This window comes from Octodon degus, unplaced genomic scaffold (genome assembly GCF_000260255.1).
Source record: "Octodon degus isolate 3935 unplaced genomic scaffold, OctDeg1.0 scaffold00146, whole genome shotgun sequence".
Classification (NCBI taxonomy): Eukaryota; Metazoa; Chordata; class Mammalia; order Rodentia; family Octodontidae; genus Octodon; species Octodon degus.
In genome coordinates this window covers 6,853,741-6,865,725 of record NW_004524722.1, presented here as the reverse complement: position 1 = coordinate 6,865,725, position 11,985 = coordinate 6,853,741, and the positions used below count along the sequence as shown (strand labels likewise).

Genomic DNA, 11,985 nt, shown 5'->3' with positions numbered 1-11,985 from the left:
AAAAATATGTGCGACTTATTATGGTTGATACTACCATTTTATCACTGTTAGTGGAAACTTTAGATTCCTTGACTCTTTTCCCTTTTAAATGTTACTGCCTTGAGTATAAGACAGTGTTATGATTTTTGTTTTATGTATTTATTTTTAATTATTTAATTTTTTTGGTATTAAATGTGGTCTTTTATTTTGTATACTTAATTTTTAAATATGGGCTCTGTAGGTCAGAACCCTGAAGTAAACAGTGAGTACCAAGGCAAAATCACAACAAAAAGTTGAAATTTATACAGTTGTGTTAAAATCTTTGTGGTATTTTTAGGATGTAGCCAGCAAGGAATAGGATTTATAAATTTCTCCAACATATAGATTCAGCAAGTTTTCTACAATTCATTATTATATTAATTTAAGTGATTGTATTATCCTCAGAATATACACTATACCATGGTTAAAATTTGAATTACAAACAAAATACCTAGTTTAAATAAACAAATAGTGGAAATTTTGTCACAAATTAAAAGGTAGAATTGAAATCAGTTCCATTCATAGGTCAAATAGGTAAAAGTAGGTGATGGAAAAATGAAAGAATTAAAATTGCATCTTCACATCAGCCCCGACTTTCCTAAATAAAACAATACAGAAAGGAGAGCTTATGTGATGGTGTGTCTTCTGTTCTTTTTAGAATACATACATAAATTGAAAATGGGGATTCCAAAAGAATAGCAACTTCTGTATCATACAATACAGATTAAAGATACTCAAGAGACTATTGGTATAGTCTTTCAGGCTTTCAAATCTATCAGGTAGAAAAAGAGCCTGACAAATTTGTTGAATAGTACAAAAGTAAACATCTTGTGGGTTTTATTCTTATCATTTAAGGCTGCACTGAGCATTGCGGCATATAATTTTTTTAACCAAAACTTACAGTTGCTTCTTGCACTGTTACTTATGCTGCTATTAACAATGGAGGAGACATGAAATCCCACCAAGCTTGCTAAGATTCAGAGCCTTTTAAAAGCAAAAATAAGAATTACATACAAACTTAAAACTGCTGCACTCCAAAAGGTGCGAAATTAATTTAAAAAAACAACTAAGAGACTGAAAGAAGATATTGTCAATAGTAATAACAAAAATTTAATGTTGTATATTTTCTTTTATTTTTAAAAATAATTTTATTGAGAAACAAATAGCAATGAGACAGTTTCAAAACTGATTACTAGCACAGTTTCAATAATTAATACATTATTAATGTCTTAGTTGTTATTCATTGTACAAGATGCAGACATGATATCCTGTTTACAAACACTATTAGAACAAATCTTTCTATTCACTGAATTAGAGAAAGTAGTGGTATATCTAACTATTTTGAATAACAGATACAAAATGATCATTTATTTGTATCCCCTTTTTTGTTTAGTTTTGTTAGAGATGGGTATTCCATTGTCATTTAAATATTGTAGGTGCGTGAATTCAGCAAAATATTCCAATATAGTCCAGTAGTCCATAATAGTAGTGGGTCAGCTGAAGGACTGGCAATGTCAGAAGTTGTTGAGTTGAGGCTTTTATTTTTTTTAATTTCTGAAATGCTTTATTCTTTTGATCAGTATACATTATATTAAGTATAGAATTTCCTTAAAAACGAATAAATCTTAGTTTCAGTATCAGAACATCGTTATGGAGAGGGAAATATCTGGCTCTTTTGATTTTTTACATTTATCCAAGTTCCAAGCAGATTCTCATATTTAGGTTCTTCTGTGTTATTTCTGTCCAAGTTGTGACAGCTGTCTCATGAATTGCGCAGCACTGAAAAGCTCACTGCAGCCATACAAAATGTGCTTGCCTTGCTTCCCCTTTATGTAGTCAACAAGGTTTTGGTACTCAATACAGTTGCCTCCTCCCACTACAAAAACAATCACCTCTTGGAATGGATTTTTGTTTCTAGGAATTGAGCTGTCATTGCCCCTCAGCATTTTGGGATCAAAATATCGATAGCCATCAGTTTCAGGATTTGACTTCATCTCCATGAGATTGTCTAAAACACAGGTAACAGGAAGATTTTGCTGTTTTAATACAAGGTTCTTCACTCCCTCCATCACAAACTGTGATCCTGTATTCATGACTCGTGAAAAGAGGCCCATTGGTTTAGTGGTAGTGTTACCATAGTTGGCAGGAGCTGAGGCCATCTTGGCAAAAGCCTTCCACTGTTTGATATATTGTAAAGGATTAAGGTTGCATTTTGCATCTGTTAAAGCTTTTTTATATTGCTCCAAATCAGCCTCAGAAGGTGCTTACTGTGTGCTTATGTAATAGATAAGAAACAGCCTCATTTTGTCTTCCGGAGTTCCTGCATCAGGGTCTGATATTATGTCTAGAAGAGATTTATCCAGAGTAGTTTTGCTCATTATCTTTTCTTCATATTCAAAATATATGTCCAGCTTCCTTGCCTTTATATGTTCCAAAACAGCAGTGGCAACACTTGTGTGTAGATCAATAAGGCTTTTTTTTTTTCAAGAAGTTCTGGCAAAGAACTCACAGCTGATGTTAACTTGGCAGTGTTGTCAGAAAGCACACTTATGGCTCCTTCATCTTCCCCTTCTAGCCCCATTACGCTTTGAAGTCTTTTGACCTCATCTTCTTGTGCTCTGTAATCTTCTAGCTCTTGCTGAACTGATTCTGCAACTTCTGGGAATGGACTTCCTTTATGTTTCTGCCAAAATTTATCAAGTGGGGTTAAATCATAAGACTTCTTGTTTTTCTCTCTTTGGTCTAGCACCAGCTGGAGAGTTTTCCACTCCTGAAGATTCTTCCAAATTTACTCTGTTTAAGTGGAAATCTTTTAGCTCAGGTTGCCTTCAAATTCACTCTGTTCCAGGCTGATCTTAAACTTGCACTCCTCCAACCCCAGCCTCCAAAGTGATGGGATTACAGGTGTAATCCTGTGTAAATATGTAAACCAGCATATCATGCACCAGTGCCTGATACATCCATGTGTGGTGCAAAGGAGTCGCCAAGTCAACGTTTCTGTCAATGAGGACTAATAAAGGCCTCTGGAAGCCCAACTGGCCAGCTCTCCGTGTGTCACCTGTAAAAAGACTATTTCTTGCATCCCTCAGATTTTCCCGAAGTTTCTTATCTAGTTTCCCTGCCACCATTTCTGCTGCTGTTCCTTTTGAACATCAGATGATAGGAACAGCACCTGTCTGCCTCTCTCGAATACTAGCTGCCGCCGCCATCTTGCCTCCCTCCATCCACCGCTTGGCTGGCGAGTGGGAGTTGAGGCTTTTATAGCTCAGCATATTAATATGGCTTTACTTTTTGTACTTTGTTTTTTTATTTTTCTGCTGGATAGTTAAGACCAGGATAAAACAAGACCCATATAACATGAAATGTAACTTTTGCATCTGATAAAGTTTAATTTTTTGTTTTCAGTTTTTTAAAAAAAATTATTTATTTATTTATTTGGTATAGGGTATCACTATGCAGCTTGGACTAGTAATGATACTCCTGTCTCAGCCTCCCCAGCTCTAGGAGGCATGCGGTATGGGGGATAGAACCTGGGTCCTTACACTTGCCAGGCAAGTGCTTAGACTGCTGAGCTATCTACCCAGCTCCTATGATTTTTGTTTTAATCATTGCATATGATATAGACAACTCTTGAGGAGAATTTTTTTTGTTTACTTCTTCTATTGATGTGTTGGTCTTTCTGATGTTCAAAATATTCTTTCTTTTCACAAATACGTATAACCTTGTAATGAGTTCTCCTCTCAATAATGAGAATATTTTCATCAAAGAAACCCTCTCTGCTTTTTGCATCCAGAGGCAGCCATTCTCAATTTCTACTTGATTTCTTGATTTCTGCTAGTTTTTTCTGTTGTAGTGGTCATGTGAGTGTGACTTCATGGTGTGTAGCCTTCTGTATGTGGGCTTTTTCACTTGACATAAGGGTCTTGAGTTAAGTTTGTGTTCCTGCATGTTTAGTAATTCATGTTAATTGCCAAATAATATTCCATTATATGGACATATCAAAATTTGTTTAATTTCGTGTTGATGCACTTTTGGTTCATTTCTGATTTTTGGCTACTGTAAATAAGCTTCAACATTTGTGTTAAAAGTTTTTATGGATCTATTTCTCTTAAAAGAAATGCCAAGCTTAATCCTAAGAGTAGAATTTCTGTGTTGCCACCCTTTTCCTTATTTTCTTCTATTGACTACTTACCAATTTCTTTTTAAATTAATTTTATTGGTACCAATTAATTTTATTGGTACAGTTTGATACAATGATCACATTCATCACAGAGCATTTGTCCCTGTATGTAACATACATGGATCCTTCTTTTCCCCCATCTTTCTCATCCATTCAACCTGCCTTATTTACAAAAGCGTTTATTCTGTTTCTTCTTCTACTCCCTTCCCCCGCTTCCCTTCTCATTTGAACATTTTCTTTCTGCTTTTGAACATCTGTTATACATTTTGGTCCTTGTTTAAACTTTTGGTTTCTCATACTGGGGAAGCAATGAACTATTTAAATATGTGTGTCTGATTTGTGTCAGTTAAAAGTGTGTTCTCAGGACTGGCCAGATAGCTCAGCAGATTAAAGTGCATGCTTAGGCAGATGCAGGGACCAAGGTTCAATTCCCAGAGTGCCATGCTGGCCCTGTCCTAGAGGCACGCTGAGATGTTGATTGAGACTGGGCGTGGTGGCACATGCCTGTAATCCCAACACTTTGGAGGCTAAAAACAGGAGGATCACCACAAGTCTAGTCTGTGTAGTGAGACCCTGTTGACCCTGTACTAACATACATAAAAAAGTGTATTTTCAAGGCGCAGTCATTTACCTAAAAATGTCCCAAGTATATCCTTCTTTATGACAGAATAGTACTCCATTGTATATAAAAAGCACATCTTCTTTATCCATTCATATGTTGAAGGACATTTGGGCTGTTTTCAAAATTTTGCTATTACTAATTGTGCTGCTATAAATATGGGTGTGCATGTGCTGGTGTGGTATGATGCTTTTATTTATTTATTCAGTTATTTTGTATTTTTTAGGGAGGGTATTCAGGGTCTCACTACTAGGTCAGACTCGTAGTAGTCTTGTAGTGAGACTTGTAGACTGTTTACAGCCTCCCAAGAGCTGGGATTACAGGTGCATGCCGCCATGCCCAGTCTCAGTTACCATCTCAGCATGCCCCAGGGTCAGGGCCGGTATGGCAGGCCCAGGGATCAATCCCCTGGACCCTGCAGTTGCTTGCAGGTGCTTTAATCCACTGAGCTATTTGGCTGACCCTAGATGCTTTTAACTCTTTTGGGAAGACACCAAGTAGGGGAATAGCTGGGTCAAATGGAATCTCTAGTTTTAGCTTTTTGAGGAATCTCCACACTGATTTCCATATTGGTTGTACCAATTAACACTCCTATCAACAGCTGGAGAAAGGTTCTTTTTTCCACCATCTCTGCCAACATTTGTTATTGGCTTTTTTCTTAATAACAGCCATTCTTTCTGGAGTGAGATGGAGCCTCATTGTTATTTAAATTTATATCTTTTGAATGACCAGTGATCTTGAAGAATGTATAAAAAATAGTTTTTTTTGCATACAATAGAATATTACTCAGATATGAAGAAAGATAAACTCAAGACATTTCCAGGTAAGTGGATGTACTCTGAGGCCACACTTTTTTTTTTTGAAGAACTGGGCATTGAACTCAGGCCCTTGCACTTGCAGGCAATGAGGCCACACTCTTAAGTGAAATAAATTGGACAGACTTGTGTAAATACTGTATCTTGTCTATGATGTGAAGCTGAAGGGATGACTGAGGACCAAAGTATACAGTAGAGATTGTGAGATGCAAAGATACTGTTCAAATTGAAAGAGGAACTAGGTAAGGAAGGGGAAATGGAAGGAAAGGAAAAGAAAAAAAAAAAGATAGAAGGATAAAATAAAAACAAATCTTTGGAAATAAGGAGGGGAAGAGGGTTGAAGGGAGGACAGGGGACTGGGAAAAAAAGAGGAGTCAAAATATATCATATACAAGTACAAATTATGATGAATATGAGAATATGAATATGATTATCATATATATTTAAATTGTACCAATAAACTTAAGAAAGACATGAATAATAAATATTTCAAAGGAATAGGAAAGAAAACTATGCATCCTATGAAAAAGAGAGTTTCGCCTAGTCTATCTTTCAGCAGATTGTGTTTCTATTTTAATATTTATATCTTTGATCCATTTCAATTTTAGTTTAGTGCATGCTGAGAGATATGGGCTTAGGTTTAATCTTTAGCATATGGAAAGTCAGTTTTCCCAGCACCATTCACTAAGGAGGCTATCTTTCTTCCAGTGAAGGTGTTTGACGCCTTTGTCAAAGAGAAGGTGGCTGAGTTGGGAGTGAATTTGGAGTGTGTTTGGAGTTGTTTCTGTATCCTGTTCTGTTTTGTTGATCCTGGGGTTCTTAGAAGTTTCTTTGTTAAAAATTTGTGCATCATGAGTGAAGAGGAATTATTCTCCTTACAACAATGTTAGAGTACATTATTATTATTATTATTATTATTATTATTATTATTATTATTATTATTTGTGTGTGTGTGTGTGTGTGTGTGTGTGCACACGCGTAGCTCAGACTCATGATTCTCCTGATTTCTGCCTTCCTAGTGCTGGGTTTACAGGTGTGTGTCACCACACCTAGACTCTGTTAGAAGTGCTCAGCTAAGACAAATTTTATTTTTTCCCCTCAACCTTTTATTGTGGTAAAATGTGCATGTAAAATTTCCTCACTTAGCCATTTTTATTTATTTATTTTTTTAACTGGATATAGTCTTTTAATTGGTAAAGGCTTAATTACCCTTGTTCTGGGTTACTTTAGTCTTTTTTATTGAGAAATAAATATGAATGAGACAGTTTTGAAGCTTATTAATAGGACAGTTTCAATAATCAATACATTGTACATTGTTATCTTCTTAGTACTTAGCCATTTTTAGTCACACACCTCTACAACACTAAATATATTTATAACATGTCTAGAACTCTTCATCTTGCAAAACTCAGATTCTTTATCGGTCAAACTACAACTACCCATTGCTTATTCTTATAGCTATTGCCAACCACCACCCTGGAGTCTTTGTCAATGACTTGACTACCATAAGTAATCCATACATGAGGAGTCATATAGTATTTTTCTCTAGCATGCTGTTGTCACTTATGTCAGAATTCCCTATGTTTCAATGATGTTTATTTTATATATATATATATATCAGATTTTTCAAATCCGCTCATATCTGTTAATGAACAGTTGAATTCTTTTTGGTATATGTCCAGAAGTGGAATTGCCAGATCACATATTAATTTTATTTTTAATTTCTTGAAGAACCATCACACTATTTCCCACAGCAGTTCTATTTTAAATGCCCACCAACAGTGTAAAATTTCTCCATATCCTGGCCTGAACTTGTTATTTCCTCTTTAACATTTAGTTTCAGGTTTTCAGTAGAAGTTCTCTTCTTAATGCATGTGAGGCGGTGTCTCCTGGCTTTGATTTGCATTTTCCTCATGATGATTATGTGCTTGTGAATTTGATTTTTTGTGGTGCAAAATTGTAATCCATTTTTAACTTATGATGTCACTTTTTCATTGATTGAAATAACTGAGTCATTGATTGATCTTTAGAGTTACATCAAAATTATTTTTCTCAGCTCAATTAATCTATGTCTCAGGACTGAGTTTGAACACTAACCTGTTTATCTCTCTAAGCTTCTGTTTTCTCATCTGCAAAATGGATATACTAGTAGTGCCTTTTTCATTGGGTTGTTCTGAGAATTAAGTGAGATAATTCATGTTAAACACAATACAGTGACATATAACAAATGTTAGCTGTTTTTTATTTTATTGTATTTCTGTCATTATTCTTTATGTTATATCTTCAAATACTTTGTTTTTTTGTCTGGAGCTACTAATTATCTCTGGAATTACTGCTCCCCCTTGGCACTAGTGAAGACATGGTTCTTCGCATGCCCAGTGATCCCAGGGGTTAGGCTGACATCTCAGAAGAAGGAATGAGGTGGCTTCTCACTTGCTGGATATAAGGGCCCTGTACAGTGGTGCTCCCTCATGCTAGTGTGATCAGTCTCCAGCCTTCCTTTGCTTCGGATTCTTCCTCTTTCAGGATAAACAAAGTGATTGTTTTTAGCTTTTCTCTGCCACTTTTTCAGTCCTTCAGTGGATACTGGGATATAATAGGTGAGGCTATGATCATTCATTGGCAGAAGGAAAGAACAGCAGGAGTGTGTGTGTGTGTGTGTGTGTGTGTGTGTGTGTGTGTAGAAAGAACTGTAAAGGACCTAGTTTGAGAGAAAGAGAAAGTGGAGCCCGGTGAAACAAATAAGGGGTCAGTGAGACAGAGGGTGAAAGGAGGGCATTACAGTGGGACTGAGCACGCAGTGGTGAGTGTGGGCATGACGAGAATCAGTGGAACTGGTGGAGATAGAAGTGAGATAGAGATGGGCCAGGAAAAGCACGAGAGGGCTCTGGAGGAGGAAACTCTTCTTGACTAAAGGGTTGAGGGTCATTTCTATTACCCGTCGGAATCAGACTACACCAGGATAGGGGAGCAGTGGAGACTTCATAAAATCTGCGTACATTTATGTGGTATTGGGGATTGAACTTGAAGCCTTGAGCTATCTCTGCGGCCTCTGCATGCATGTTGACCAACATCTTATTTTTGGTGAAATAAGCACAGCTACTAGGGAAAGATTAATCCACCAATTGCGTGGATCATTCAAGTAAATATTTCTTAAAAACATGCAGTCTGGCTATTTCCTTAGTGCTACAAACACATCAGTCCCTAAGTGAGGACTCTGGATGAATTTTTCTTGGTAATCTGGTGTTAAGTGTGTAGAAGCCTGAAAAATCTTCCTATTTCTCTTCCTCATTCAGTTTCTTGTGCTGCATTTTGTAGAACAGCAGCAGTCCCTTAAAAAGGAAGGAGCTGTCCATGCAGCTGGGGTTTTACACATGATACACTACCATATACCTACTAAAATTTAGATCAAATACCCCAAAATGTTTATAAGGAATAAAGGCAATGGGTCGATGGACATTTTTCTTGAGATGTTTATTCATTAAAACTTTGAGTTATGGTGATTGCAAAGCTTGTGGGATGGGAGATTAGGTAGATGTTGGTCAAAGCATACATTTCAGTTCAGCAGAAATAACGTCAAGGGACCTGTTGTACATCATTTAACTATAGTTAGTAACAGGCTATTGCATATTTAAAATTGTTATGGGAGTAGATTTTAAGAGTTCTCACCATACAAATAAGTATGTGAAGTAATAGTATGTTAGTTAGTTACACTACACTCTACAATACATATATCAAAATTATGTCACACAACCAAAATATCAGAAATATTGTTAATTTAAAAATAAATAAGAAATGGGCCAGTAAGATAGCTCAGTGGACTAAGCACCTGCTTAGGCAAGGGTAGGGACCAGGGTTTGCTTCCCAGTACCATATGCCACATTGGCTCCGCTGCTGGGCTCGCTGAGCCCACCACTGAGTCTGCTCATAAGGGTGCATGCTAGTAATTCGAGTGCTGGGAAGGCTGAAAACAGGAGGTTTACTGTGATCCCCAGCTGCGTGGTGAGACCCTGTACCACATACATTAAAAACTAATTTAAAAAATCAGTAAGACATGAATCACTATTGAGTGTTCCTCTGTGAATTAAGACAATTCTGATACCTCAGTAGCATATATGATACTGGTTTTATTTTTAATTTTTTTGGTGGTACCACGGATTGAACTCAGGACCCTGCACTTGCCAGGCAAGCACTTGTTCTACTGAGTTATTTCCCCAGCCCAACACTGGTTTTAGACTATGAAAACATTTTACATACTGTTTTAAATGGCTGCAAGCAAGAGCAAGATGGTTAGAGGGGCAAATCTTAATTTGCTCCAGTATGTTAAGAGGTAAACCATTTACAATTTCTTATACCATGTCACCTGCATGTATGGAAAATCACACTGAGTCATCTCAATATATACCAATAATATATATGTTAGTGAAATCATTTTAAGAAGAGATAAATTTCATGTGACATATCTCACAAATCCTGTCATATATTGTGCTGCAGAGACTACCCTTCTACCTTAAGGGCAGGACAAGCTGTTTTATCCATTAGGTATGTGGCTTATGGTGTGTAGAACCTGTACATTTCAAGGAAGCTAAGAGTAGTAAAAATTATTGGAGTGCTGAACCACACCAACAGGGAAAATGGCAAAGTGCAAATGCTTGTATAAATAGATGCCTAGTAAATACAACTAGGCAAGAGAGTAGCTCATATGTAGTTATATCTGGCAATTATATCTGCATGGTTTGTAGGTTCATTTCAATGTATTGTTATGGTAACAGGCAAGTCTCCCAAATTAAGATTAATTAGAGACATAGTGGGTCTTATATAGAGGCCTTTTGGGCATTGAAGACCCTTGGAAGAAGGAAAAAGCAATTTCTACCTGTTTCCACTAGAACAGATTGATATTTTTCAGAGCACTCAAAGGAAGTCCTCCAGATAGTTTCCAGGCAGCCTAAGCCCATCCCTGGTGGACGGCCCAGTACGCTGCCAAACCCTTGGGGTGGGGTCCTGTGGCAGCAGGTACAGGTGAGACTTGGTCTCAGTCTACTTGTTTTCTTTGGGTTCTTCTTTCATTCCTTTTCTTCTCTTTTTCTGTAGGGAGAGGCATTTCCTTTGGTCACATTTGTATGAAGAGCTAAACATTAATATGGCTAAACAGTAAGTAAGGGAATTTGTCTGTTGGAAGAATCGTAATAAGCAGGTGGCCAAACAGTTAAATAATAATAAAACAATGCAAGTTATAGTTTCTGAGTACTTTGTATGGGTTAGCTCATTTACCCTGCACAATTATCTCATGAAATTTATTATCCACATTTCACAAATGAGAAAACAGAGGCCCTCAGGTGTCCAGGATCTTGCCCAAGATCATTCAGCTGGTCAGGAATGATAGGGGAAGGAGCTCAGGATGCCTGGCCCCAGAAGTTCATGTCTCACCTCTGCTCTGTGTTCTCCCCTGTTCAGGGTGGCTCCTGGCCCCTTCTCCCCACGATGGTTTCCTTACTATCTGAAACACATTCTCTTAAAGCCTGGAAGGTACTTTCTGTGACACTTCAGATGCCCCTTTACACCCATGTATTTCCTTTCTTCCCACCCGTGACCTCTTCCTGCATGAGTCTAGAACCCTAGAGATGTCTGGCTGAGGGGAAGCAAGGCTGAGAGAGGGGCCTCCGCATGAATGAGCTGAGGGAAAAGGATGCAACTGGGTGGAGGTCTCTTCTTGAACTTCATTTACAGCTTCCTGGGCCCCACTGTCCCACTTCCACCTCTGCCTTTGGCATCTCCCTGTTGGGGTGATCTGATGTCATCAAAGTTGTAGGAAGAAAGCAGCAATTGTTCTCATGAGGACTTAGGTCAAGTTTCTTACTGTTTTATTGAGAACGGATATGTTAGTAATTAGTGGGGTTGGATGAGAAAGTAAATGTCCAGTGGATTTCCTTTAAAGAAAAATTAATTTGTGCTCTGGTGGAGACTTTGTTTCTATACATTTGAGGTCAGCGCTTTATTTTATATCTATCTATCTATCTATCTATCTATCTATCTATCTATCTATCTTTAATGCTGTTTTGAAATCATCACCAATCCTACCACACTTAAAATTTTTCTCTCCCAAGTTTCACCCTTCAAAAACTTTTTACAACTTGTATTGTGTTTCTGATTTTGTCCTTACCTATTTTCATTCTGATAAATCTTTAGTTATGTAAAACATTCTTTTACATATATCGCTGTTTTTCTTTTCTACTTACTGCTTTCTTTATAACTTTTTCTTTCTTTTAATTTGCTTCTAAGACAAATCATAAAATTATAAATTATTATTAATTACAAATTCTTAAAATAATTACAAATTATTTTTCCTCAATAAA

The 11,985-nt window shown here is 37.0% G+C and overlaps 1 pseudogene; it reads right to left on the bottom strand.

The window, feature by feature from the left end:
• Positions 1 to 1,600: 1,600 nt before the first annotated feature.
• LOC101579105 lies at positions 1,601 to 3,227 on the bottom strand (annotated as a pseudogene).
• Between the last annotated feature and the right edge of the window lie 8,758 nt (positions 3,228 to 11,985).